The sequence below is a fragment of the Loxodonta africana genome, chromosome 2 (assembly GCF_030014295.1).
Source record: "Loxodonta africana isolate mLoxAfr1 chromosome 2, mLoxAfr1.hap2, whole genome shotgun sequence".
NCBI classification, from domain to species: Eukaryota; Metazoa; Chordata; class Mammalia; order Proboscidea; family Elephantidae; genus Loxodonta; species Loxodonta africana.
Genome location: NC_087343.1, coordinates 225429665 through 225457201, shown reverse-complemented (window position 1 = coordinate 225457201; position 27537 = coordinate 225429665). Strand labels below are relative to the sequence as shown.

General features: G+C 48.0%; 1 protein-coding gene and 1 long non-coding RNA gene across 5 annotated transcripts in view; one reads left to right on the top strand and one right to left on the bottom strand.

The window, feature by feature from the left end:
* AGPAT3 (1-acylglycerol-3-phosphate O-acyltransferase 3) overlaps positions 1-9563 on the bottom strand; it is a 134179-nt gene extending 124616 nt beyond the window's left edge. For 2 of the 3 annotated variants that reach the window (XM_064279518.1, XM_064279524.1), the window contains exon 1: positions 9512-9563. The gene's annotated coding sequence lies outside the window, so the exon portion shown is untranslated. The remainder of the gene's footprint in view (positions 1-9511) is intronic. The other variant, XM_064279525.1, reaches the window with a different exon arrangement.
* Positions 9564-9931: 368 nt separating this feature from the next.
* LOC111753091 (uncharacterized) lies at positions 9932-24502 on the top strand. 2 transcript variants are annotated; one of them, XR_002787947.2, is made up of 5 exons: positions 9932-10375; positions 10890-11713; positions 20269-20427; positions 20614-21995; positions 24138-24502. It is a non-coding gene; the product is annotated as an uncharacterized LOC111753091 (long non-coding RNA). The 2 variants fall into 2 exon arrangements; XR_010321075.1 differs by having other exon boundaries at positions 20269-21995; positions 24138-24499.
* Positions 24503-27537: the final 3035 nt, after the last annotated feature.

The following is a 27537-nucleotide window of genomic DNA, read 5'->3' as shown; positions in this document are numbered from 1 at the left end:
TGTATTTCCAGGAATGGGTCATCTTCTTTTATATATACGTAGATATGTATATTCTGGCCTTGCAAAGAATCTTCTTATTTTCATGACTTGAATTTATGGAAACACAGAAATAAAATTCCGAACCCCCATCCAGGGGAAGAATTAGGCATTATAGATACATTTGAAGTCAAAGGGTTGGTTAAACTAGAAACGTCTAAAATTCTTAACATGTAAATGAAATGGGAATTGGGCAGAAAGAACCTTTTGAGACAGTTGCTGTCTACACTGGCGCTGCCCAACCTTGTGGCCTTGAACCACTTGGAACATGGTGGGTCTGAAGTGAGATAAACTGTGAGTGCAAAATACGCACCCGATTGCAAAGGCTTAGTTTGAAAAAGGAGTTCTGGTGGTGCAGTGGTTAAGCGCTTGGCTGCTAACCTGAAGGTTGATGGTTGGAATGTACCCAGCAGCTCCGCAGAAGAAGGACCTGGCGGTCTGCTTCTGGAAGGAGTAAAGCCTAGAAGACCCTGTGGGGTAGCTCTGCTCTGTCACACGAGGTCGCTGTGAGTTGGCATCGACTCCGTGGCACCCGACAGCAATAGCAATGTGAAAGAGGAATGTAAAATACCTCAGTATTCTTTTATATTGATTGTGTGTCAAAATGAAAATATTTTGGATATAGTGGGCTAATGTATTGTTAAATTAGCTTGGCCAGTTTCTTTTTACTATTTAACGTGGCTGCTAGCGCATGTAGAGTGGCATACGTAGCCCACTCATGTTTCCACGGGACGATGGCACAGTCACGATTCTGAGCAGCTTTATCAGCCGAGGAGCTTGGGGACCTTGGCCAAGTCCCTCCCTGCGCCTTGCACCCTCAGGAGTAAACGAGAGGTCTCCCTACATTTGCGATTCTTAACCTGCTAGGCCCTACACCTCCTTTGATTAAATGTTTTAGAAACCAAGGAAACCGAACCCAATGCCTTCGAGTTGATTCTGACTCATAGCGACCCTATAGGACAGAGTAGAACTGCCCCATAGAGTTTCCAAGGAGCGCCTGGTGGATTCAATTTGCTGACTTTTGGGTTAGCAGCCGTAGCTCTTAACCACTACGCCACCAGGGTTTCCCTGTTTTAGAACAGTGCCTGGTAAATACTAACCACCAAGGAGGCATTAGTTGTTCAGTGGTAGAATTCTCACCTTGCATGCAAGAGACCTGGGTTCGATTCCCAGCCGGTGCACCTCACACACAGCTGCCACCCTTCTGTCAGTGGCAGCTTGCTGGGCAAGAATGAACAAGAAGACCAAGTGCTGAGGAGGACATGGACCAACGAGGGCATCGCTGGTGGCCAGGTAGCTTGGTACATTCTGGCAAACAGTCCGGTATTATTGTATAAACTGTAACACTCACGCACCTTACCACCCAGAGGTTCCATCCCAAGGTAGATGCATGAGCACCCTAGAGGAACTCTTTCATGAATGCACCAGTAGACACAAACACAAAACGGTCAACTGCAAACATCTAGCAACGACACACAGGTGGACTGATAGGGGAAGGATAAAATGTCCACATACGGGACCTTTTACAGCAGTGGCAATGAACAAGCTACAGTTATGTACGCTAACACAGGAGAAGGTTGGAATCCTAACACTGAGGGAAAAAGCAAGTCCCAGAAAACTACGGTATCTACAGCATATTACCATTCTTACAAAGCTCAGAAAACGTACATCTAAATGTAGGGACAAAATGCTGGAGGGAATACAAAATGATACAACCACTTTGGAAAACACTTTGGTAGTATTTTTCAAAGCTAAATACATAGAGCTGCTACAGGATACAGCCATCCCCCCTCCCCACCCCAGGTATTTATCCAAGAGAAATAAAAGCATTTGCCCATATGAAGATTTGTACACAAATGTTCACAGCAGCTTTATTTACAACAGCCAACAAGTGGAAATAACTCAAGTGCCCATCAACAGGTAACGCGTAAACAAACTGCAGTACACCCACCCAGTGGAATGCCCCCTCGGCAATGAAAAGGAACGAACTATTGATACACACAACGACACGGATGAATCCCAAAATGACCAAGCAGACAAAAAAACGAAGACATACTGATAATTCCATTCATCCAACTCCAGAAAAGCAAACAAACATAGTGAGAGAAGGAGACCAGTGGCTGTCTGAGGTTAGGGGGTGGAACAGGTGGGGTGAAGGGATTACAGTGAAGCTCAGCTCAAGGACACTTTGAGGGTAACAGGTACATTAGTCATCCTGATCATGGGGATGGTTTTTCATTTGTGTATTGATATATCGAGCTCATCAATGTATATACTTCAAATATGTAGAATCTACTGCATGTCAACTACATCTCAATAAAGCTATTAAAAAAAAATTTTAATATATAGTATAAAAGAAATTTCCCAACTTCCCTTGCAGAAAACAAACAAACAAAAAAATGATAGCAAATCAGTTGTAAAGAAAAGTTGTTGGATAAGTTTTCTGGGAAAGCTCCTTAGAAGTGGGGCTGACTCTGCTATCCTGTACTCTTTTATGATTACTCCCTCCTTTCTCATGACTAGAATGAAGACATGATGGCTGGCACTGCAGTGACGATTCTCAGACTGTGAGGCACCCCTGGGGATGAAGGCAATGTAGTGAGGACGGTGAAACGCAACAAAAGAACGAACCTGGAGCACTGGCAACACCATGGAGCTGACCTAACAGCCTGATGTTATCTACATAAAGGGTTTTTTTTGTGGGTTTGTTAGTTTTGTTTGAACATAAAAATAAACTCCTATATTGCTCAAGCCACCATTTGGAAGGTCTGTTATTTACGGCCAACTGCTGTTGCTAATTGATAAAAATTTAGTGCAATTCTCTAAAAAAGTAAACTTGGATCACCCACTAATAGCCTAGGCTTAAAAGAATCTGAAAAGCTAGCTCCAAAAATCACAGAAAGGAGACTCCAACCTTAATATTTGGGGGACTACCAATATAAAAGTCAATTCTTCACCAGTGGACTTAATAAATGTCAACGTCAGCTCTCAACGGCCAGGCAGACAACGGGAGCACATCAAGTAACCGAGCTAATTAACTGGGGACAAGACGGGCACTTCCAAAGTACATGTGAGAGAAGCCAAAAATGAAAACAAAACACAAGAACTTATGCGCAAAGGGAAACGACAAGAACTGCCCACCCTATCTCAAGCAGTGCTGTGGAAACAGGGCAGGGCTGACACTTAGAGGAACGAAGACAACAGTACGGACAGAACAAGCATCCGTCAGGAAACAAAGCGACTGTGTGTGTCTTTACACGAGGGCCTTGCTGCCTCCAGGAGTCCCTGATGAAGTTCCTGTGAAGACAAAGGCTACAAAAACGATGTGTATAAAATGTGCCCATACATTTACCAGACGGCACGGTAACCTTCATCCATTTCAAGAGGTAAACAAACACCTTAGACCAAAGGCTGTAAAGATGGTGGCCCACAGGCAGGATCTGGAAAGGAACATTTTTCACTTGGTTCACACAGTTGGTTACAAATTAAAAAACTGTATACAAAAACCCAGATTTCTGGCTTCTCCTGAAAGACCACAGACTTATCTTGGTCCTGTCCCAGGTGGCCACACCGGGTCAGGTGAGCTGGGCGTTCATTCCCTGGCTCCTCACAGGCCTGCCTTCCAACCTTGGTAATTACACACCTCAGGAGTTCACTCCCATCCTTCCTGCCTGGCCCCTGTGGGAATCTGTATTTACAGACTTCACGGACAGCTTCATTCAGCAGAAGGAAACCGTTTACACCCAGTAACTCACCAAAATGTAAAAAGAAAATAGGAGGAGCACAGCAACTGGGGCTCCAGGAAAACACAATCCTAGCCTGGGGTCAGAACTGAACTGCAGGCTGTGATTTTCTAAGGAATGTTCCAGAACGTAAGCTCCCTGATTTAGAAAACTGGAAATAGCAACCGTGTGCTAAAACGCATGTGCTCCAATGACTGAGATCCCTCTGGAAACACACAGGAGTTCTTCTAGCGACAGGGCGCAGGTCACTGCGGATGACCGCTAAGGAGCCTGAACAAAGCTGAAGCTGTCCTAAAGCTAAACCAAAACATTTTCAGAAACTAAACCAGAGTCACACGGTTATTAACAGTTGGAGATGATATTTACTGTGTCCTTCTATTTTTGTGGTTTATCAAAAGTCGCAGAACTCTGTCTCCGAGCAGCCATGGAGCTGTGACACTAGGACATACCTGCGAGAGCAAGCCTGCTGCTGGGTGAGCACGGAGCTGGCAGGGGCAAGCCAAGGCCAGACGCCACTCAGGCAGCTCAGAAGGGGTGCTTGTGCAGGGCCAGTCCTGAGGGACACAGAGCTCCTCGAGGGTGGCCTTGGCTCGAAGACCCCCACCGAACTGGCCAAGGCCGTCTCAGAGCTGTGTCTGAGGCTCTGCCCAGCCAATCCTCCCTCCTTCCCCTCTCCCTGCGCAGGGGTCCAACCTGCACCTCGGCCTGAAGCTCTGCCATCTCTCCTGCTCCCTCCTTTCTCCTCCATGGCATTTCCACCTAAACCTCTAGGCATCTGCGTCCTGCAGGGATTCAGCCTTCATTTAACCATTTGACTTCTGTCTTACTTTGGCAAACAAAATGAAGAATGCTGCAATTAAATTTAACCAATCAATGTAACATTGGTTCATTTCTATCTGATTGTCAGGATTACACTTATCTTCCTAATAAAACACACACCATGATCTAAATCAGAAATCAGTGAGAGCATAACACAATTATCAGTACAATCCTTCTACATCCTATTCCCACAGACCGCATCTCGAAAAGCTGAGCACGGATGATTTTACAGAAACGAAATACATCTCTCCCTGCTTCCACAGCATATCTAGTAGGTACCTGCTCCTATCCCTGCAGGATGGGATTTCTGAGCCTCCAGTCCATCAAGTGGAGTCTTCTACAGGCAAAAACATTTTAAACGAATACCTCTGTGATGCTGATCACTTAGTCTGAAAATGGAGATTGTCATCTATTGAGTTTTCTGAGTATCAACGTAGGTTAGTGCAAAGCCGAACAGCTTTGAGGTCCATCAGACATTTATTTGAAATCTGGATTCATCGCTTGCCAGCTGAGTGACACTGGCAAGCTTTCCCAACTTCGTTTTCTCCATCTGTAAAAATGGGGTAATACACTCTCCTAACAGGGTTGGTTTGAGAATTGAACAACATAGTAAACATATAAAACACCTCATAGAAGTACGATAGTTGTAGTTTTATCATAAATAATAAGCACACATAAACTATAAAACAGGACATATTTAATTTGTATCTAACAACATACACTTATAAAAATTTTCAGGGCAGCAGACAGGACATGATGAAGAGAAAAAGAGCCACCATCTCTGGAGCTCCAGAAGTTAGCTCCCCATCTAGCTGAGAGACTCCATGGGTAGTATAAACAGTCAACACGCTTGGCTGCTAACCAAAAGGTTGGTGGTTCAAATCCACCCAGAGTTACCTTGGAAGAAAGGCCTGGCAATCTACTACCCAAAAAAATCGGCCATTGAAAGCCCCACTGAAGATATGCATATACTGTGACACATGTGGGGTCACTGCGAGTTGGAATTGGCTCCACAGCAACAGGTCAATGGTACCTGGTTTACAACCAGTAGAGAAGACAGTCATGGGTGAGCAAGATATTGAAGTAACAAAGGATTTCCTTGCAGACACTTTTTACTACTGTTCATTTTATACTTCATTACTAATGTTATTTATTGCATGTGGCATTCCCCACTCACCCCAAAAAGGCAAGGAGACAGCCTGCATTAATGATGCATGGCCTCCCTGAGTCACCTGGGGACAGGCTTCTCCACTCTGGTGTGCTGTCCAACGGAGAGCACTCGGGGCTCCCTGGCCACTGCAGTACCCAGCTTCGGCTTTTAGTCCTACAGGAGACAAAGCCCTCCAGCCAGGCGGAAGGATCCGCCTACCATGTAAGAGGACACTGGTGTTGCTTTCAATTCACTGGCTTTAACATCCAGAGCGTATCCTGTCTAAGACCCTTCTGTCAACGCTTGGGAAAAGCCTTGACCAATTAAACCACAACCCGGTGTACTCTAAATTTAACCCACTGCCGTGAAGCCGATGTCCACTCATAGCGATCCTACAGGACAGAGTCGAACTGCCCCATAGGGTTACCAAGGAGCAGCTGGTGTATTTGAACTCCTGACCTTTTGGTTAGCAGCCAAGCTCTTAACCATTGCACCACCAGTGAGCCCCATGTACTCAACTAGCCAGTTAAGGACTAGAGAGCTCAAAGGTAAGAACTTAGCCAGCTTGCATGACTGTTCCTTGATTAGCATTTTAGTCTCTTGCACTTTGCTGGGCAAAAATAATCCAAACACGGCAATTTCTTCTAAATAACTCAATGAAAGGCTATGAGGTGATGAAACATTGGCCTAAAACTCAAGCATTTTGAAATTTGTAACTTAGAATTCATCTTACAGTTACTATAAAGTGGTTTTAGGAATGACAGATTAAGTCACAGCAATTTCACTTTACAATTTGAAACAACGCAGCGGAAACCCCCAACATTCTTTGGTTAACCAAAAGTAAAGTCCCATGAAATTTCTGGGCAATGGATTTTCAAAGTTCAGCCCAACCTTACTGTAAAGTGTATTTCTCAATGAGAAGACTGAGGAACTAAAGATCTCACGTTAGACAAGTCAGTAAAATATTAGCATTTTTGCCCAGGCCAGAGTGAGAAGACAAAAATGGGAGTGCTAACCACTGCTTCTGTCAGAGCTGGACTCTGATTGCGACCAGGAGCTAACTGCTTTATTTTACACGCTAAACCCAAGAGGCTGCCTGCCTTTAATCAACACCACTGGAGTCCACCTCTCCTGCCTCCCACAGGAACCCACAGGGAAAGGCAAGGGAAGGTGAGCATTCCAGGGGGAAAACGGGGGTAAAATGTCAACTAAACAAATACCAGACCCCTGCCCGCCACAAAAAAAAGGGAAATTGGGCTCTTCTCAAACACAACTTCTGTTTTTTACTTCCCCAGCATTATCAGGATTTCCACATTTTCCTCCAACATCTGTTTTGACCAGAAACAAAACGTATAAGCTTTTAGCACACTGAGGGGTCTGAGGTGGGACTCCCGATAATTCCAGTTTACACTCTGGCCACGTCAATTAGTGACATAATCTTGGCCAGCCCTGGGCTAAAGCAGGTATTAGTGTATCAGGATCCCCTGCTAACGAACGTGGGAAGCAGAAGTAAAACTGCAGAGAACGGATTACCCTGGCGGGCACTTTTTTCCTAGCTTCCCAAGCAAAACAACAACTGTACTTTCTGTTTGCTTCCCCAGCCCTAGCACACGGACATAGTCTCAGGAACAGGAAGTGCCCCCTTTGTTAACAAAACCAGAGCCTGACTGACCCCGTGGTATGGGCCAGCCCACCCTCGGCTGGCGGCCCTGCCCAGTCGGCCAGTTCTAGAACCCCCACTCCTGGAAATTCAAGCATCTCTTCTGCTTTTCCCATTATAGGGTCCCTATGAGTTGGGATCGACTTGGTGGCAACGGGTTTTTTAGATCCTAGAACACTGCCTCTAACCCTGTTTTTGCACATTCTTCAGGGTAGGTGCTGGTCCAATGAAGACCTCAGTCATTGATAGCTGGCCTTCTTTGCAAGTATGCCCAGGTAGGGTCCCCACACAGGTGGGGTACGTCTTCACATGAAGTTTGATTCCTGGCATAAAATAAAACCAAACCTACCAAGGCCAGAAAGAGGCCCTGCTCATTGCAAATGTCAAGCTCACATAGCTTCTTTATAAACAATGTAATCAAAAAGATACCTGAGATGACAGAGAAGTGGATACAGAATAGGCTATAACAGGCTAAGCCTGAACTTTGTGGTAGGGGAGAGGAGGGAAGCAGTCCTGGCCATCTACAAAAGGGGACGGAGGAGAGCAGTCAAGAAGTGATCAAATTAGAGTATTCAGAATCTGCCTGAGATCCCTTCCAAGCTTTTTAACTAAGTAAAGGCCAGATATGTTGTTGGCGTTGTTAGGTGTCGTGGAGTCAATTTTGACTCATAGCGACCCCATGTGAGAGCAGAATTGTCCCCACGGGGTTTTCCTGGCTGTAATCTTTACAGGATTACACCCTCAGAGCTGCTGGGTGGCCTAAAAAAAAAGCCTGCTGGGTTGTAATTCAAAACGTGCATAGACTTCTCTGGGCTGAGTTCAAACAACACTGGACCCCATGACATTTCCCACCAAGGTTTCTGCAGCCACCAAGTCCGCGGAATCCTGCATTTTTGGCTTTCTGGAATGATTTTCATTTTTAATGTCTGTGGTCGGTCCATCTCAAGGGCCATTATGCCAAGAGCACTCATTTTTTTTATTCTCGTAAGATCATCCTATTTCCCAGGAAAAAGAACCCAACTCTGCTCAAGTGTTCTCTTAGATTAAGACTTCTAATATTGTGCTTTAAAATTGGGGGGGGGGGGGGGCGAGAGTCTCTGAAGCCATTTACAGACGCATTTCCCCGATTTCACTGTACTTCTCACAAAGTTAAAGAAAAAAGCCTGCACAATTTTCAGCATAGCTGCAACTGCAAATAAGCCCCTTTCCTAAGTCCCAGGGATCCACTGCTCTGCGGGTCCTTGGTGGCAGTGGTGGGTGGAGGTGTTTTTCCTCCCAAACAGCTCTTTGGTTATTGACTTACCCCATCACCTGACAGAAACTGTGGAAATTCACAGTTGGCCTTTGGCCCAAACGCCAAAGTCAAATCCTCAAACTCATCACACAGTCCAGGGCCTCGCACCCCACCTGCAGCCCTCCCTCCGCAGTTGAGCAAGCAAAAAGTGAAACTAACGCCACGACCCGAACCCGGGATCGACCGAGGGCGCCCTTGCTGGGTCCCAGGTCCCCAGCGCTCTCCAAACCCGGCAAGGGGGTGGACGTGTCGCGAGCGTTGTAGAGACGGAGAGGTCTGAGCGCGAGGGGGGAGGCGGAGGGATTCCCCCGACCAGGAACTCACGGCCCCCTCCCGTGGTCCCCTGTCCTAGGAGCCCTCTGCCCCGGGCCGCCTGCCCAGGTGGGCCGCCGATCCCAGCGCGACCGAGGCTGCAGGGCCGGAGGGGGCAGGCCGGGAGGTGACCTGGGCTCCGGGCCGGACCGGGCCGCCAGGCAAGGCGACCCAGAGAAGTAGGGGGAACCGGGCCCGCGGTACCTTCCCAGCCCGGTGCTCTCCAGGCCCGGCGCCGACAGAGCGCAGCGGCCCCTTTCGGAGCGGGCCGGGCGGACCTCGGGCTGCGGGGCGGGCCGGGCGGACCTCGGGCTGAGGGGCGAACCGGGCGGACCTCGGGCTGCGGGACGGGCCGGACGGACCTCGGGCTGCGGGGCGAACCGGGCGGACGTCGGGCTGCGGGGCGGGCCGGGCCGACCTCGGGCTGCGGGGCGGGCCGGGCCGACCTCGGGCGGCGGCGGGGTGGCGGCCCGGCCCCGGGCGGGGGCTCGGCTCACCTGCAGCGGCCGCACCTGCTGGTGGCGGTCCCGGGCGCGTCCTCCGCGGCTCCGCCCGCCGCGCTGCTCTGGGCGCCTGGCGCGGCGCGGCCCTGCGTCGGGCCTCAGCGAGTGCGGCGCCCGCCGGCCGCCCCGGCCCCCATCCCGCCGCCCGCGCCCCCGCCCGCGCCGCGCCGCCACTTCCTGTGCGCGCCGCGCCCCAGTTCCGCCGGCCGCCGGGAGGGGGAGGCGTCGGCGACCACCGGCTCCCGGGCACGGGGGCCGGCCGGGCGGGGCGGGGGACGCGGGAGGGGCGGCGGCCGGGGGCGGCATTCGGGGCCGATGGGGACGGGGTCGGCGGGGCCGGGGGCTGGGGTGGAGGCACGGAGAATCCGGGGGACGGGGCAGGGGCGCTGACAAGGTCGGGGGTCGGGGGAGACGGGGACCAGCCAGGGGCATCTGGCAGGGTGCGGGCAGGGGCGAGGGGCGAGCGCCCGGACCGAGCCGGACTCTGCGCAGACCCCTATCTCCCTGCGGGGACCCCTGCGGGCACAGGTGTCTCCGGCCTGAGTCCCCCGCTCGCTTTGGGGGTCTCTCTCCGGGGGTCTCCGCCGGGGAGGGGGTGTCGCGGTGGCAAACGTGCCGGGAGCGGCGGCCCTGCGCCCAGGATGGCGTTGCAGCCCCGCGTGCGCGCCTGGTGACATTCATTCGCTTGGCCCGGGGCCGGCCGCACTGTGCTGACATTTGACCCCGGAGGACGTGTCCCCGCACGTGTCCCCGCCTGCAGAGCCGTCGACGTCCGGGTCACTGACCGCTGTCCAGCTGGCCCCCCTGCCGCGCAGCCGCAGAGTCGCCCCCTGGACACCTGGCACGTGGCTGACCTCGGTATGGCCACGGGTCGCCTCCACCTGGCCGGCTGCACCGCACACCTCGGTGTTGGAGCTGGGCGGTCCTGGGCTCGGGCAGGCTTCATTTAGAAGCTAATTAAAATACCAGGTGGTGTTACTGTGGATCGTGCCTTATTTTAAGCTTCCTGGAATTATTTCAGAAAATACTCGACAAAAAAATGAATAAATAAAATCCCCTGTCCTGTCCTGGGGACCCTGGTGGCCTAGTGGTTAAGAGCTACGGCTGCTTACCAAAAGGTCAGCAGTTCGAATCCAGCAGGCGTTCCTTGGAAACTCTATGGGGGCAGTTATACTCTGTCCTTTAGGGTCCCTATGAGTCGGAAGTCAGAATGGACTCAATGGCAACAGCTTGGGTTTTTTGGGTTTTGACCTGTCCTCCTCCTAATTCCTTTACCCTTGGGGGGGACGTTATGGTTTGCAATGTTTATGGAAATTTCATATGTGTAAACCCTCTGACCCTGCATTCCCACTTCTGGTACTTTATCCCACAGGTGAATTCCCCCTGGTACCTAAAGATGTGTGTCCAAGGATGTTCTGACTTACAGCATCACCTATAACTGCAAAAAAAACCTGAAAGCAACCAGAAGAGACCTGGTTAAATAAACTCCAGAAAGTTCATTTAATAATATTTTTAATTTAAAACATTTTTTAAACTTTCAATGTGATTCTATATGCTGATGTGATATGATCTCCAAAATCTATTAATTGTAAAAAGAGAAAACCCAGAGCCATGTGTATACAATGATCCCTAGTCTGTATTTAAAAAATATATATACATAAAAAATTTTTTTTTGTGTATATATGTATATGTTGTCATTGTTAGGTGCTATCGAGTCGATTGAGTCATAATGACCCTCTGTATAACAGAACGGAACACTGCCTGGTCTTAGCCCATCCTCACAATCATTGCTACGCTTGAGCCCATTATTGCAGCCACTGTGTCAATCCATCTTGTTGAAGGTCTTCCTTTTTTTCTGCTGTACATGTATATATGCATATACATACCCAGAAATTTTCTGGAAGGATGAGTCTAATGGCCAGGCAGGAGTAAGAACACTTACGTCTTATTGTATGCAGTTTGGTACTGTTTAAATTTATCATATGCATACATTTCATAATTAAGCTTTAAAAACAAAAATGCATCTCATTTAGCCATCCAGTGATCCCTCATAAGTTACTTTGAGCTTTTAGATAAGCACAAAAGACTGTCTTGATGTAAGCTTCATCAATAGAAATTAATCTTTATTGATTTACAATCTGTAATCTTTCAGACCTGAGCTGGGCAGGAACTGACCTCTGGAGACCTCGGCTGAAGGTGAGAACTGAGTAAACACGGCGTAAGGCAGACTTGAGGGTTTATGGTGAACTTGGCCATTAGCCAAACCAAAGAGTATATATAGGCACGTGCTCAGATTGGCCAGGAGTGTTATGCTAACATTTATTGAGGGTTTATTGTACTTGTGGATTATCTTACTTCTCGAAACAAAGCCATGAGGGAGAGACTGTGCCATCCCATTTTACGTTTAAGGAAACTGAGGCACAACAAAGCTCCGTGTCTTCCCCACGGCACACAGCTCTGGGCCCTGACCCTGCCCCATGCAATAGCTTTTGATGTGACCCCAGGAATGGTGTCCTTTCCTTATTCTGTAGCTTTCTGGTGAAATTTTGATCCCTGGCTTCTTTAATTAAACATGAGGCAATAAAAAGAAAAAAAGGAAAGTTCTCATCAAGAGTAGTATTTGTCACAGCTTGGTAAAGAGAAGGAGTTTCTGTAGTGAATGAAGAGAAGAAAGCAAAGTGGGACCTGAATACCTACAGGCTAGGCCTGGGAGAGGTCCCTCTGTTCCTTATTTCCTCTAATTCTGGGAACAAACTCGCTGGTATCCCATTTCACCAGTGGGTAAACCAAGCCCAAGAGGGGCCCCCTGGTCAGCACACAGCCAGGGCAGAGCAGCCTGGAAGCCAGAAGGGTCTTTCCAGCTTGAGTGTCTCACATTGGCGAACTCTACAGATCCAGCCCAACAGAAGCTCAGGTGCATGGTGGGATCCTGAGGTTCTAAGTAGGTCAGAGGAGAGTACGGCCAGTGAGTGGCCACAGGGAAGGCTTTCCAGAGGAGCTGGACTCAGCATCAGTCGCTGTGAATGCTTGGGGACCTGAGAGCCCAGGCTTGCCACGAGCCTGTGACCTTGCACAAGGACGTTACCCATCTAAGTCTTGATTTCCTTTTCTGTAAAACATGGAGGTCCTCACCCAGAATTTCCTGATCCCCAAGAGTATGCCAAGGGAGCCATGGGCTGTGGGCACAAACTCAGGCAAACCTGACATTTATCCCAGAAAATGATGTAAAAATTCACCAAAACTATTAAGACCGACAACTTTGCTGGAAATGTATTAACTTGGTATGTTGATACTAACCTCAAACTGATAGATGTCATATGTTTTTGATCAATGTAGTATAGGAAAACAGTTATAACAAAGGCCATTTTTTTTAGGAGGCAAATTATTTTAAACATAAGCTTCTATTGTTGTTGTTAGTTGCCATCAAGTCAACTCCAAGTCACAGCGACCTTACATACAACAGAAAGAAACATTATCTGGTTCTTTGCCATCTCTGTGCTCACTGGCGTGTTTAAGCCCATTGTACAGCTATTGCGTCAGTCCATCTCAAGGAAGGTTTCCCTCATTTTCATTGACCCTCTACTTTACCAAACATGGGGTCCGTTTCCGGGAATTGGTCTTTCTGTGTCCAGAGTAAGTGAGCCGAAGTCCCACCATCCTCCCTTCTAAGGAGCATTCTGATTGTATTTACCCTAAGACTGATTTGTTAAGCTTCTAAAACCAAAAAATCTGTTGCCGTTGAGTGGATTCCGACTCATAGCAACCCCATAGGACAGAGTAGAACTGCCCCATAGAGTTTACAAGGCTGTAATCTTTACAGAATCAGTCTGCCACATCTTTATCCCACGGAGCAGCTGGTGGGTTCAAACTATCAACGTTTCAGCTAGCAGCTGAGTAATTAAATCACTGAGCCACCAGGGCTCCTATTAAGCTCCTCCCAGGCAAAAATTATAAAAGGGGTTTTCATGGTGGAGAGATGGGAAACCCCAGACACACTAAGATCCCATTCACCGAAACGATTCTGAGAACTGATTCCAGTCCGGTGCTGAGCCTGACTTGAGTGTTGGCACCCACTGGATGCCAGGAGGTTAGCTGAGGAGACAGGAGAGACTCACAGAGGTAGAGCCTGGACAAAGGAGCCTGGACTAACCACATGAAAGTCAGGGTCAGGAGAGTGAGGACAGACCTCAGCACACACCATGGCGTGGGACCCTGTGCATGCAGGGTAAGACACCAACACCCCGCATTTGGGTCCAGGCTCCCCCAGATCCCCATACTAGCTGTAGGAGGCCAGGTCCCAGGTCCCCTGCTCTGCAGAGTGAGGTAACAGTAACTTAGCAACGGCATTATGTGGTGGTGGGGACGGTGGGCCTTGGAGGCCCTCGGTGCAGGGCCGGGCACAAATGTGAGCCACGGGGGGACTGCCACCATCATCCTCTTAGGGACTGTCACACAGGTAGAGTCCAGGGGTGGGGGCAGCAAGGCCAGAGGGCTAGTTTGGGGAATGCCGCCACACATCCTGGCCAAGAGGCAGAGACAGGGAGACCAGGACAAGGCTACTGGGGCACAGGTCAAGGCCAAGCTCCCCAGTAAATCATATAACTCCTATATAACCTTCTTTTCCTTTAATTACTACTTCGTCCTCAAAAAAGTTATTGCTATAGGTTCACAGATACTAATTACCACAGCATTGTAGCTAAAACACCAGAAAATTTGACAAAATCAGCAACTGTACAAAAACACCAGCAGCAACAAAAACAACAGTGTGTGCCTGTAGCAAGTGCAGACGAAACCAGGTGATTCGAAGCATCACTGTCGTTGGGTGATAATGACAGCTCTGACCTGAGGACATTAACCCACCCAAACCAAAGAAGGTTCAAAAAGTAAATTAGCATAGACTTTTAGCTTTACAGGTATATTGATATGTGTACACTGGGCTTAGGAAAAATGTTTTCATTGTTATAACTAACTACAGAGATATTTTTATAGACAGTCATTTCGATGTCATCCCCTCTGACAGCGTGACCTGGTGTGGCCCACACCCCCCACCAATCCCCCTAATGATGCTACTTCTGGAACTACCAACGTTTGGCTAGCAACGGAGCACTTCCACTGCTTGCACCACCTAGGGACTCCAGGGACTCCTCTCCCCACCCTCCCTACCCCAACACAGGGACCTTCAGAAGGGACCTTCTTTCCCCTCTGCTCAGAAATGCAGGGTTGAGACCTTTTAACCAGGACCCTCGGAGGGTCTGCCTCCCCAACTCTGCAAAGGAAAGCGGGAGTGTTTGTGCACAGCACGTTTTTCTGAACTGAATTTGGCAAAGGAGTTCAAGGCTCCCCATTGAATTAGGAGCCACTGCCCTGGGCAGGTGTCTGTTCACAGGGTTTCCCTTTTAGGAACTTACAGTAACCGTGAAATCCAAAAGAAAGGCTCTCCCTCCCCGGCCTTGCCTCCCACCTCAGCCCACTTCCCCCACCGTACACACACACACAACTTGCAGGCAAAATCTCTTCATTTGCCCCCCTCCTTTTTTTTTTGCAACAAATATATTTTTAAATTTTGTTCTTCAGAGTTAAGAAAAACATGTATGCTGTGTCTAAGTATCTATCTGTTCCGATGTGGCATTTTTAATGCACATAAGAGAATTATAACCCATCTCAGAGACTCAATGTGTCATCAAATTCCTGAGAAATAGGAAAAGGGGTTATTCAAAGTACTAGTTTTTGTTTTTATTGTGTTTTAGGTGACAGTTTGCACAGCAAATTAGATTCCTACTCAAGAATTCATACACAAATGGTCTGTGACATTGGTTACAACCCCTACAACGTGTCGGCATTCTTATCTCACCATTCCCACCCCCATTTCCATCCCTCCACTTTCCTTGCCCCTCCTTGCCTTCTCGTCTTTGCCATCGTGTAAATGTTGACCATTCGGTCTCATATAGTTGATTGCTTATAAGGAGCTCATTCCTCACAGGTGGTTTTGTTTATTTTTTAGGCTAATCTATTATTTGGCTAAAAGGTGACCTCCAAGAGTGGCTTCAGTTTCAGGTTGTGTTTTAGGGGGATAGTCTCGGGGGTTCCTGTAGTCTCTATCAGCGCAGTAAGTCTGGCCTTTATTAATTTGAGTTTTGTTCTACGCTTTTCTCCCTTTCTAACCAGGACCTTCTATCGTGTCCCTGGTCAGGACGGTCGGCCGTGGTAGCCGAGCACTATCTAGATCTTCTGGTCTCAGGCTAGAGGAGCTTATGGTTCTTGTGTGCCATTAGTCCTGTGGACTAATTTCTTCCTTGAGTCTTTGGTTTCCTTTATTCTCCTTTGCTCCAGGCTGGAAGAGACCAATAGTTGTATCTTAGATGGCTGTGCGCAAGCTTTTAAGACCCTAGATGCTACTCTCTAATCTAGGATGTAGAACATTGTCTTTATGAACTAAGTTATGCCAAGTGACCTAGTTGTCTCATAAGACTGTGGTTCTGATCCTTTAAAACCAGTAAATCAATCCCATGAGGTATTTGAGTATGTCTAGGAAATATCCATAACTATGCCCCCTATGGAAACCCTGGTGGTGTAGCGGTTAAGTGCTACAGCTGCTAACCAAAGGGTCGGCAGTTCGAATCCACCAGGCACTCCTTGGAAATTCTATGGCGCAGTTCTACTCTGTCCTATGGGGTCGCTATGAGTCGGAATCGACTCGACGGCACTGGGTTTGGTTTTGATTTGGTTATGCCCCCTATGTGCTTTATCGTATATACAGATGTATATGCAGCACCTACAAACATGTGCATACATATGCCCACAAATATACCTCCACAGGCATACGCATACACTCCCATACGCCCTCCCACACCCATATAGATACGTATCTACCTATGTAACCATTCACACATTTTTGGTTATTACTGTTGTTGCAGGACTGTATACGTTACACCATTTTCCATAGTTGTCCTTTATTCTTGCGTACCTCTCGGTGTCTTTATTTACCTTAGTCAGGTTGTGCTGACTTCCCCCATGTTACATATTGCCTTTCCCATCACCAGAATGAACACGTGTCTTAGTGATTCCATCCCCTCTAATGATGCCGCTGCTGAAACTACCAACGTTTGGCTAGCAACGGAGCACTTCCACTGCTTGCACCACCTAGGGACTCCAGGGATTCCTCTCCCCATCCTCCCCACCCTCCCCACCCCTCCCATCCCTGGTAACCATCAAAGAACATTGCCTTCTATGCATAAACGTATTTTTGACTTTTTATAAAAGTGGTATCATACAATATTTGTCCTTTCGTGTTTGACTTATTTCACTCAGCATGATGTCCTCCAGATTCCTCCACGTTATGTTTCACTGACTCACATTATTCTTCATCGTCGTGTAATATTCCCTTGGTTGTATATGCCACAATCTGTTTATCTGCGGGCACTTAGCTTGTTTCCAACTTTTTGCTATTGTGAATAATGCAATGAGCAAAGGTGTGCATACATCTGTTCGTGTCACTGCTCTTATATCTAGGAATGGGACTGCTGGACCTTAGGTATCTCTAGTTCTAGTTTTTTTGAGGCAGTGCCACACCGTTTTCCATAGTGCTTGTACCATTTTACGATACCACCAGCAGTGAGTGTATAAGAGTTCCAATCTCCCCACAACCTCTTCAGCATTTGTTGTTTCCTGGTTTGTTTGTTTGTTTTTTTTTTTTTTGATCATTGCCGTTTTTTGCAGGGCTGAGATGGTATCTCATTGTAGTTTTGATTTGCATCTCTCTAATGGGTTAGAGGAAACCCTGGTGGCATAGTGGTTAAGTGCTATGGCTGCTAACCAAAGATCAGAATTTCAGATCCACCAAGCGCTGTTTGGAAACTCTATGGGGCAGTTCTACTCTGCCACATAAGGTCGTTACGAGTTGGAATCGACTCGATGGCAATGGGTTTGGTTTGGTTTTTTTGGAATGGCTGATGATTACAAGCATCTCTTCATGTGTTTGTTAGCTGCCTGAATGTCCTCTTTGATGATCAATGTATAATTTAAGGAAATGCCTCCAGTAAAAACAAACTGCTTGAGTTAGTATAAAAGGTTCTGAGGGGAATTTTCTTGATATCTTTTCTGGAAGGAGAAGAAATGCCTTAGGCTAGCGATTTAGGCATAGGCCTAAGATCACATCATGATTTTACTGGGAATAAAATATTCTAAAAATGCAAATACTCAGAATAACAAAGTAGAGTAGCTTCTGAAATAAGCACACTTGGACCACACCGTTCTTGCCCTGGGCCACTGGGAAGGAACTGTTTTACATAGGATCAAAGACATTAAAAAAAAAAAAAAACTCCATGTTCCTTCTTGGGAACACTTAGGAAGGGAGGAACTGTAAGGTCTTTCTCTTCAATTTCAGTTCTCATCTGCTTCATCTCCGAATGTCATTGGTCATGGTCATTATACTAAAAATAAAAAATTTAGAAAACCAGACTGGCTGTCGTGGAGTTGCCTCTGACCCCAGAAGACCCCAGGGGTGTCAGAGTAGAACTGCGCCCCACAGTCTCCAGTGGCAGAAGTTGACTGCTAGGCCTTTCTTCGGAGGTGCCCTTTGGTGGGCTTGAACTTCCAACCTTCCCGTTAGCAGCCTAGTGCATTAACTATTTGGACCACCCAGGGACTTCATACTGAAAATAAACCGTCCTTGAGCACCTAGACGGACTGTAGACGGGACTGGGTACCTATAAAGTAAAGCCTTTTGGGTTCCTCCTCTCATGGGGCTCCTTAGTGCTTGAGGAGCTGACCCTTGGTGCTCCCTGCATTTGTGAGCTAAGTGCAGCCAGGCAGTGAAGCAAAGTTCTGTTATCACAAGGCCCATCTCCTCCGGATACAGAACTGGGGGGGAGGGGCTATTATTGATTAAAGTCTGTCCCCCAAAATATGTGTTGAATTCCTGACCTTTGTACCTGTGGATGTGATCCTGTTCAGAAATAGGGGTTGTCTTTTGTTATGTTAATGAGGTCACACCACGATAGGGTGCATCCCAAACCTAATCCCTGCTGAGTTATAAAGAGACCAGAATAGACACAGACACACACAAGCTAAGGGACCAGAGAACACCTGGGGCTGACAACAGGAAGGAATCCACACAGCTGAGACCCTGATTTGGACTGTTAGCCTCCAGAAGTGTGAACTGTTCTTTAAAGCCACCCACTTCTGTATTTTGGGTACAGCAGCATAAGGAGACTAAGACAGGGGCTGCTGTCATCCTTGGAGGAAGCTGTGAATTTGTGGTCATATTGGAAGATGGCCAGGTAGATCATCAGGGACATGTGGCCATGTGACCATGTTGCCCTCCTGAGTCTCTGTTCCCTATAAGGTCAAAAGGTGGTGATGGGAGCCTCTGGCCTGACTACAAGGTCTCTGGGGAGATAAAATGAATTCACACAGTGAAATGCAGTTTTGGAGGTTTCTTTTTAAGTTGCCCCTAGTGTCTCCTTAAGGAGCCCTGGTGGCGCAATGGTTAAGCACTTGGCTGCTAAAAGAAAGGTCAGGGGTTCAAACTCACCAGCTGCTGCACGGGATAAAAGACCTGGTAATCTGCTCCTGTAAAGATTTCAGCCTAGGAAATCCTATGGAGAAGTTTTACTCAGTCCTATAGGGTCATTATAAGTCAGAGTCAACACAATGGCACACAACAATAACAACAACAAGTGTCTCATTGATAGGTCCCTGGGTGGTGCCAAAGGTTTGTACTCTACGACTAATCAAAAAGGTTGTCAGCCCAAACCCATCCCGCAGAGCCACAGAAAAGATGTCTGGTGATCTGCTTCCGTAGAGTACAGCCAAGAAAATGGCTATGGAGCTGTTTTACTTTGTAACACATGGGGTTGCCTTGAGTTGGAATTGATTTGATAGGAACAGGTTTTTGGTCTGAGTAGCTCTTTGAAGTTGTCAAGGATTTAATTCTACTCGGATCAACAATCTGTGCCCATGGCGCCAGCAGTCAAGAAATCAAATGACACATTGCATTGAGCAAATCTCTGCAAAAGACCTCTTGTAAGTTCTAAAAAGCAAAGATATCACTTTGATGACTAAGGTGAGCCTGACCCAAGCCATGGTCTCTTCAATTGCTTCATATGCATGCAAAAGCTGGACAATGAAAAAGGAAGACAGAAGAAGCCTTGACTCATTTGAACTGTAGTGTTGGTGAAGAATATCGAATATACCATGGACTGCCAGAAGAATAAATTCAGTCTTAGAAGAAATACAACGAGAATGCTTTTTAGTTGCTAAGATTGGTGAGACTCTGGCTTGCTGACTTTGGGCATGTCATCAGGAAAGACCAATTGCTAGAAAAGGACATCGTGTTTGGTAAAGTAGAGGATCGGTGAAAACGAGAGAAACCCTCCATGAGATGTGTCAAAAGAAAATGAGTCAATAATAAAATTAATCTTTTAAAGGTGAGGTTTATTAGGACAGAAGATTCTCGAATCAGGCAGCACCAAACCACCTGTTTTCTACAGGTACTCCACCAAATACTAGCAGTGATTGCCTTTTGATTGGCAAAACTCAGAAGCAAAGAAGCTTATATCTGATTGGCTTATACAATTTACTTTGGAGTGCTGTCAGGATTCCATTGGTCAATGAGAGTGGCCTGATTTACAGGAAAGCTAGGCTTACGTTTCAGTAAAGACAAGCCTTGGGGACGTTTCCCAGTTGATCACCAATGCCTCTGTTTTGATTTTTTGTCAACCACGTGACTCCATTTTGATTTCCTTTAACAGATAAACTGACACAATAGCAACAACAATGGACAAACATACTAAGATCATGAAGACGGCGCAGAAGCGAGCAACATTTCATTCTGTTATCCATTGGGTCACCATGAATCAGAGCTGACTCGAAGGCAACTGTCATGGATTGAATTATATCCCCCCAAAAATGTGTGTATCAATTTGGCTGGGCCATGAATCCCAGTTTTGTTTGATTGTCCTCCATTTTGTGATTGTAATTTTATGTTGAAGAGGGCTAGGGGTGGGATTGTAACACCCTTATTAAGGTCACATCCCCGATCCAATGTAAAGGGAGTTTCCCTGGAATGTGGTCTGCACCACCTTTTATCTTACAAGACGTAGAAGGAAAGGGAAGCAAGCAGAGAAGGGGGACATCATACCACCAAGAAAGCAGTGCTGGAAGCAGAGCGCGTCCTTTGGACCTGAGTTTCCTGTGCTGACATGCTCCCAGACCAAGGGAAGACTGATGACGAGGACCTTCCTCCAGAGCTGACAGACAGAGAAAGGCTTCCTCTGGAGCCAGCACCCTGAATTTAGTCTTCTAGCCTACTGGACTGTGAGAAAATAAACTTAACTTTGTTAAAGCCATCCACTTGTGGTATTTGTGTTATAGAAGGAGTAGATAACCAAGACAGCAACTAACAACCAGAACAGTATCTCACCCACAGGCCACCTCCTGGAGGCTTTTCCGACACACCCCTTACCTCTCACCACATCTCACTGTCCTGACTCCTATCACGCTCTGAAGCAACCTATGGGCTGTTTTCTGTTTATCATCCCTCTACCCTGCAAACCCACCATGGGCCCAAGAACAGGCGCTACAGGGGACCAGCACCCTCGGACCACACACCGAGCAGCACTGGCTCCTGGAGGGCTCCTTCATCGTCTGTGCACATCCTTCACGCACAGACCCACGTTTACCGTTGGAGGCACTGCAGCCTAATGAATTTGCAGGGACCTCCGGAAACCCTGGTGGTACAGTGGTTAAGTGCTACGGCTGCTAACCAAAAGGTCAGCAGTTCAAATCCACCAAGTGCTCCTTAGAAACTGTATGGGGCAGTTCTACTCTGTCCTATAGGGTGAGTTGGAATTGACTTAATGGCAACAGAGGTAGGAGCTGAGATCTGGGGAACAGGTGTTTATTTTGTTTATGCGTATGCTCCTTTGTTTTTTGCAATAAACATGTACTATTTATGTAACAATGGAAGTCACTTGAAAGTAATGTATGTTTGTATAAATACAAAGATGCCAGGGAGAGAGGAGACACAATTCTAGCTGCCCGTCCGTGAAAACAGCAGTGGGCTCCCACATGATGAAGAGATAGACATGCTAGTTGGTCAGGTCAATTAGAGGCTCCACTCATTACTCTTTTCCCCTCCCCATTCAGTGCAGCTGGGACCCACTGGTTTCCTGCCACCTCCAGGGAACCGAATCTACGGAAGGGAATTTGGAACCTGGTAGAGAGAGATGACAAGGACACAAATAACTATAACTTAAGTACAAGGGCGTCCCCTGAGCACTGTCCATGGACTTCCCTGGGAGTGAGGGGTCTGCAACAGAAAGCTTCCACCCATCACCAACCAGACAAATCAGAATGAAGGCCAAGAAGCACAGTAATGACAACAACAATGACAAGGGCCAACCTTTGCTGAGGGCTCTCCATGGACCAGGCCGTGTGCTAAATGCTTTCCACTCAATGTTCACAACAACACTACAAGGTAGGGATTAATAGTATTCCCAGTTTTCAGGTGAGGAAACTGAGGCACAGAGTAGTTGCCTGAGGTCACACAGCCAGTAAGTATGAAGGCCAGGTTAGTTTGGCTGGAAAGCTTATTTTCTCAACCACTTGTGAATAACTTTTGGAGTCCCTGGGTGGTCCAAACCATTAACGTCCTTGGCTGCTAACCGCAAGTTTGGTGGTTTGAGTCCACCCAGAGGCACCTGGGAAGACAGACCTGGTGGTCTACTTAAGAAAAATTAGCCACGGACAACCTTATGGGGCACAGTTCTACTCTACCCACACGGGGTCACCGTGAGTCGAAGTCGACTCTACAGCAACAGGGTTTTGTGAATAGTTTGAATAAAAGTGAGGTGGGACAGCAAGCACTCAGTCAAGGTGCCAGAAGAAACTTCCCCGCCATTAGGGCTGGCCAGCCAGGGAGCGACACAGCCCACAGCCCCGCCTTGCTTGTCCGGAGATTTCAGGCAGAAAGCGCTGCTTGGGAGGGAGAGCAGCGGAAACCCCCAGCAAGTGGGAGGTCGGCCTGGACGATCTCAAAGCTCCTCACAGTCCCGTGGCTCCGTGACAGCCACCTCCTGGTCCCTGAGCAGGCCGCCTACGTGGAACGCGGTGCCTATTCTCACTTCACCCTGCCTTTCCCAGGGAGCTGCACACTTCTAGCCCTTCCGCAGCTCCCCATGCTATGGCCAAATCCAGCCAGGATGCCAGTTTCGCAGCTCATGACCTTGGCATGCTACCTGACCTCTGGAGGAACGCATTCCTCATAAGTAAAATGAGAATCAAAAGCCCTAGCCTGCAGAGCTGCAGTGAGGATAAAACGAGAACAAACGTGGAACGTCCAGCAAGAGTCCTTCACACAAGCTCCACCAGACAAACCAAACCCAGTTGCCGTTCAGTCGGTTCTAACCCACAGCGACCCCACGTGTGTCAGGGTGGAATTGTTCTCCGTGGGGTGTTCAATGGCTGATTTTTCAGAAGTAGATCAACAGACCTTTCTTCCAAGTGCCTTTGCATAGACTAGAACCTCTGACCTTTTGGTTAGCAGCTGAGTGTGTTAACCATTTGTGCTACGCTGTGCCAGCTCTCTCCTGCCACAGCCTGGTCAGTAAGCTGGCCATGGGCTCATTGGCCTCAAGGCCCCTAGCCACTACGAGAATGGAAGCAGACTGTGTTGCAAAGGAAACCCCCTCCTTGGAGGGCAAGCAAGATTCTAACCCAAATGGAAACAACACGAAACCCAGAGAGTCCGCAATCTGTCATCTAACTCTGTTAATAAAATCACAGGCACGCTGGTGAAAGCCAAGCCATATGATGGCATGTCCGGCAACAGTTTATTTTGTAACCTGTATAACGGAGAGGAAGAAGCCTAGTGACACAGTGGTTAAGGGCTCGGCTGCTAACTGAAAGGTAGGGTGTTCAAACCCACCAGCTGCTGCAAGGGAGAAGGATGTGGCAGCCTGCTTCTGTAAAGATTACAGCCTTGGAAACCCTACGGAGCAGTTCTACTCTATCCTATAGGGTCTCTGTACATGAGAATCGACTCGACAGCAATGTGTTTGGTTCAGGTCTTTTATAAAGGAGGGGTGACGGCTTAAATGAAATGTCTGCCCTGGTGAAGGTGAGGTTTGGCTGTGTAAGGTTTCTCTCTGGCCCAGAGAACACCAAACCTTCCCATGACTGGCAGCAGACCCTCCTCCATCACTCTGGCACTTGTCTGGGGTGCCCAGCTGGCTCCTGCTCAGGGGTTGCCCCTATCTGCCTCTTCCCCTGCATCCAGTTCACATGACTGGGCTTTAGTCTTGGTTTTGGCCATTATTAGTCGATAAAACAAGAGCTAGTTCTGGTGGAGTGTTTATTGAGTGAGTGCCTATAAAGTGTCTACTCCCAGTCCAACTGGCTGGCCCCCTGAACCCTACCTTGCCCTTCCTTGCAGTGCCTGCTCCCAGGGCCCTGGGCCTTGGCCCCACTCCTCCAGCCGTTGACTGAGGTCCTACCCCTACTCTGACCAAAGCCTCTGTACCCGAGACCTTGGCATCGACCTGCCACCTCAGAGCCCCTTGCTTCCCTGTCCCCATCAGACATCTTGGCTGGGAAAAGTAACCCATCAATTTCTTTTGAGGAAAAAAGGGAGAAGCAAGCAAAGGAGACATAGGAGCCAAGCAAGAAGAGCCAGGAGCGTGCATCCTTTGGACCCAGGGTCCCTGCACTGAGAAGCTCCTAGACCAGGGGAAGACTGATGACAAGGATTTTCCCCCAGAGCTGACAGAGAGAAAGACTTCCCCTGGAGCTGGCACCCTGAATTTGGACGTCTAGCCTCCTAAACTGTGAGACAATAAATTTCTCTTTGTTGAAGCCATCTGCTTGAGGTATTTGTTTTAGCAGCACCAGATAAATAAGACACCCTCTAACTGTGAATACGTCTGTGAGTTCTGAGCTGCCCGTTGCAACAAATTTATCAAACGCAGCAGACAAGTAGAGAGTGCCGTGGATGGACGGCTGGTGTCAGAGTTGGTAGAAAGGTTGGAGAGAGGAGCTGTGTTTGACTTCTACCTCAAAGGAATCGGCTTTGGGTCGATGCTGGTGCTGGCTGTCTCTCTTCCCCTTATGAAGTTAGACAAGGAGGTCTGACGCCCCTAAGTCATATTTACAAACTCTTACAAAAAAAAAAAAAAAACCCTCAGAATTTAAGTGTCTTCCATCAGGACTCCAGACCACACCTAACAGGGTACGTAAAGTAATGAAGTGACTCCAGGGTGGGGGCTGGCCAGGCCAGAAAGACCTGTGGTGTAACACCTTGTGGTCATCTGGTGATATCGACCGACCTCAGGAGAGAGGGGCAGAGTCTGCATTACGCAATGAGGCCCCGATAAAAACTCTGGATACTGATCTCCCTGAGCTTCCTGGCCAGTGAAAGACACCAGCGAGGGGGAGGGTAGTGCATTCCTTCTGGGGACATGGAAGCCAAAACAAGGATCTAACTCAGAGCAACAGTGTGGTATTCCTGTTACGTTCGGTAGCCCTAGGAGACTCAGACATCGTCCAATCTTGTCCCTAAATTGAACTCTGCTGGCCTCGATGATAGTCACAATGGCAGCAGTAGCTACTGTGTACTGAGCACGTATTATGTCCTGGCATCTGCTAAATCCTTGCCCTGGGGGGTGCCTTTAACCCACACAAGCCCAGGAGGGTGGTAACACTATCCTCATTTTACAGATGACGACAATTAGACTTCCAGAGATTGCTCAGTGTATCCCTGGTCACGCAACTAAGACACAGATTGGAAGCTTCACCTCAAGTTCACACGTTTTGATGTAGGAGGACATAAAAGGTGAAGGAAACGTCTCTACTCTGAGTCAAACCATCAGGATGAAGGCTTTGGGCGGACACCAGTAGATTTTTTTTTTTTTAATTCTCTTTTTAATAACTTTTCTGACTTTTTTCAAGGCATATTTTACATATCATACAATTGACCCATTTTGAGCGTACAGTGTTAAATAATTTGTAACAAATTTACTCAGTTGGACACCCCCACCATTCTCAGTTGTAGCACAGATTCAGTAAGATCCGTGAGCCCATTCACTGTTAATCCCGTTTCTCCCCAGCCCCTGGCATCTCATTTCTTTTCTGTCTCCATAGATTTGAATTTTCTGTACATTTTATATACATTATAGCTTGATTTTTGCAACAGTCACACACATCCAAAATTTTAGGATCGGCTACATGTAGGAGGGAAACCCTGGTGGCATAGTGGTTAAGTGCTACAGCTGCTAACCAAAGGGTCAGCAGTTCGAATCTGCCAGGCGCTCCTTGGAAACTCTATGGGGCAGTTCTACTCTGTTCTGTAGTGTTGCCATGAGTTGGAATCAACTTGACGGCAATGGATTTGGTTTGGTTTACATGTAGGAGCACCATCTCTCCCCCATTCTTATTTTTTCTGGGCTTCGATATGGATTGAGTTGTGTCCCCCCGCCCCCCCCCCCCCCGCAAAAAAAAAGATATGGTAAAGTCATAACCCCAGTACCTGTGAACGTGACCTTGTTTGGAAATAGCGTCTTTGCAGATGGGATCAGTTAGGTTCACATGAGGTCATCCTGGAGTAGGGTGGGTCCTAATCCCATCTGAGCAACTCCTTATAAAGTTAAAGCTGCCTGAGAGAAGCCATGAGACCTGGCCAGCCAGCCCTGCTGGGGAAGGAAGGGGAGACAGTCGGAGCTAGCGGAGGCTGCGCTCTGTGCCTACTGTCTGCATGGCCTGCTCAACTTCTCCCAGGCCTAAAGAGCGTGAAGACGAAGCCATGGCCCTGGGCCCACTGCAAGCTTTGTTTTGAAGGCAGTGATATAGAGGCTTTTGGGTCTACATTTGGGCCATGAGGAGCATGAGTCCAAAAGCCTCAGGTATGTCCTGAACACGTCCATGTGGCTGAGCTGGACCCCTGGGGGCGACGGCATTCTGCAGACCCCACCCCTGCTTTCCCCCCCAAATAGAGTGGCTTGTAGCTCCATTCCTGGTTCCATGGCCAGACCCCAGAATAAAACCTAAGCCTACCACAGAGAAGGACAATCACTCGTTCTGATCATTCTGAGTGATATCACCTCCTTGAACTTTATCTAAAGACAAGCTCTCACTGGGCTGATAATTCTCTCCAAGAACATCAAATCTTCTGAATTTGCTATGACAACTGCTGAGAAAGGAGACTGATAAGGGCCTGGTGACCACAGCCAGCAGCTTGCACAGCCTGCCTTGAGAGGGACCAGAGTTAAGTTGCAGCCCCTGACCCTTTACATTTCTAATAAAAAGTGCACGGTGATTATGATGTCACCACCCCGACCCCTCCATGCCCTTCCTCCTGCTTCATTTCTGTTGTTGGGGGCAACCAGGCCATTTTCCACGCATAGCAACCCCATGCGACAGAGTAGAGCTGCCCCACAGGGTGTCTTTGGCTGTAATCTTTACCAGAGCCGATTGCCAGGTCCTTTTCTTCCGAGGAGCCATTGGGTGGGTTCAAACCACCAGCCTTCCAGTTACCAGCCAAGCACTTAGCCATACGCACCACCAGCCCATATTGTCCTCCCTGCTTCATCCATTTCAGCAATGCAGCATCTGTGCACACTGCCACTGAATTTATCATTCTAAGAAGAAGGCCCAGTCAGACCCTCGAGCTCAAAAACCTCCATTAATCCCACAGTAAACCCCAAGTTGGTACCCAAGGCCTTCCTTCCTCCATTCCTGCCTCCAATTCTGCCTCCATTCTCGCCTCCATTCCTGCCTGTGTTGGTTCCCAGAGAACAGAAGCTGAGGCGGGGCTGAGCACAGTGTTGTTTGACTCGTGATCCCACAAAATGTGTGATGAAGACCTAACCCCTTACCTATGACCCAGTTTAGAAAAAAAGGGTTTTTTTGTCATGTTAATGAGGCCACACCAGAGTAGGGAGGGAGGGACCTAAATCTAATCCATTCTGCGTTATAAAAAGACCAGAAGAGACACAGAGACACACATGGGGCCGGGGGAAGACAGGCAA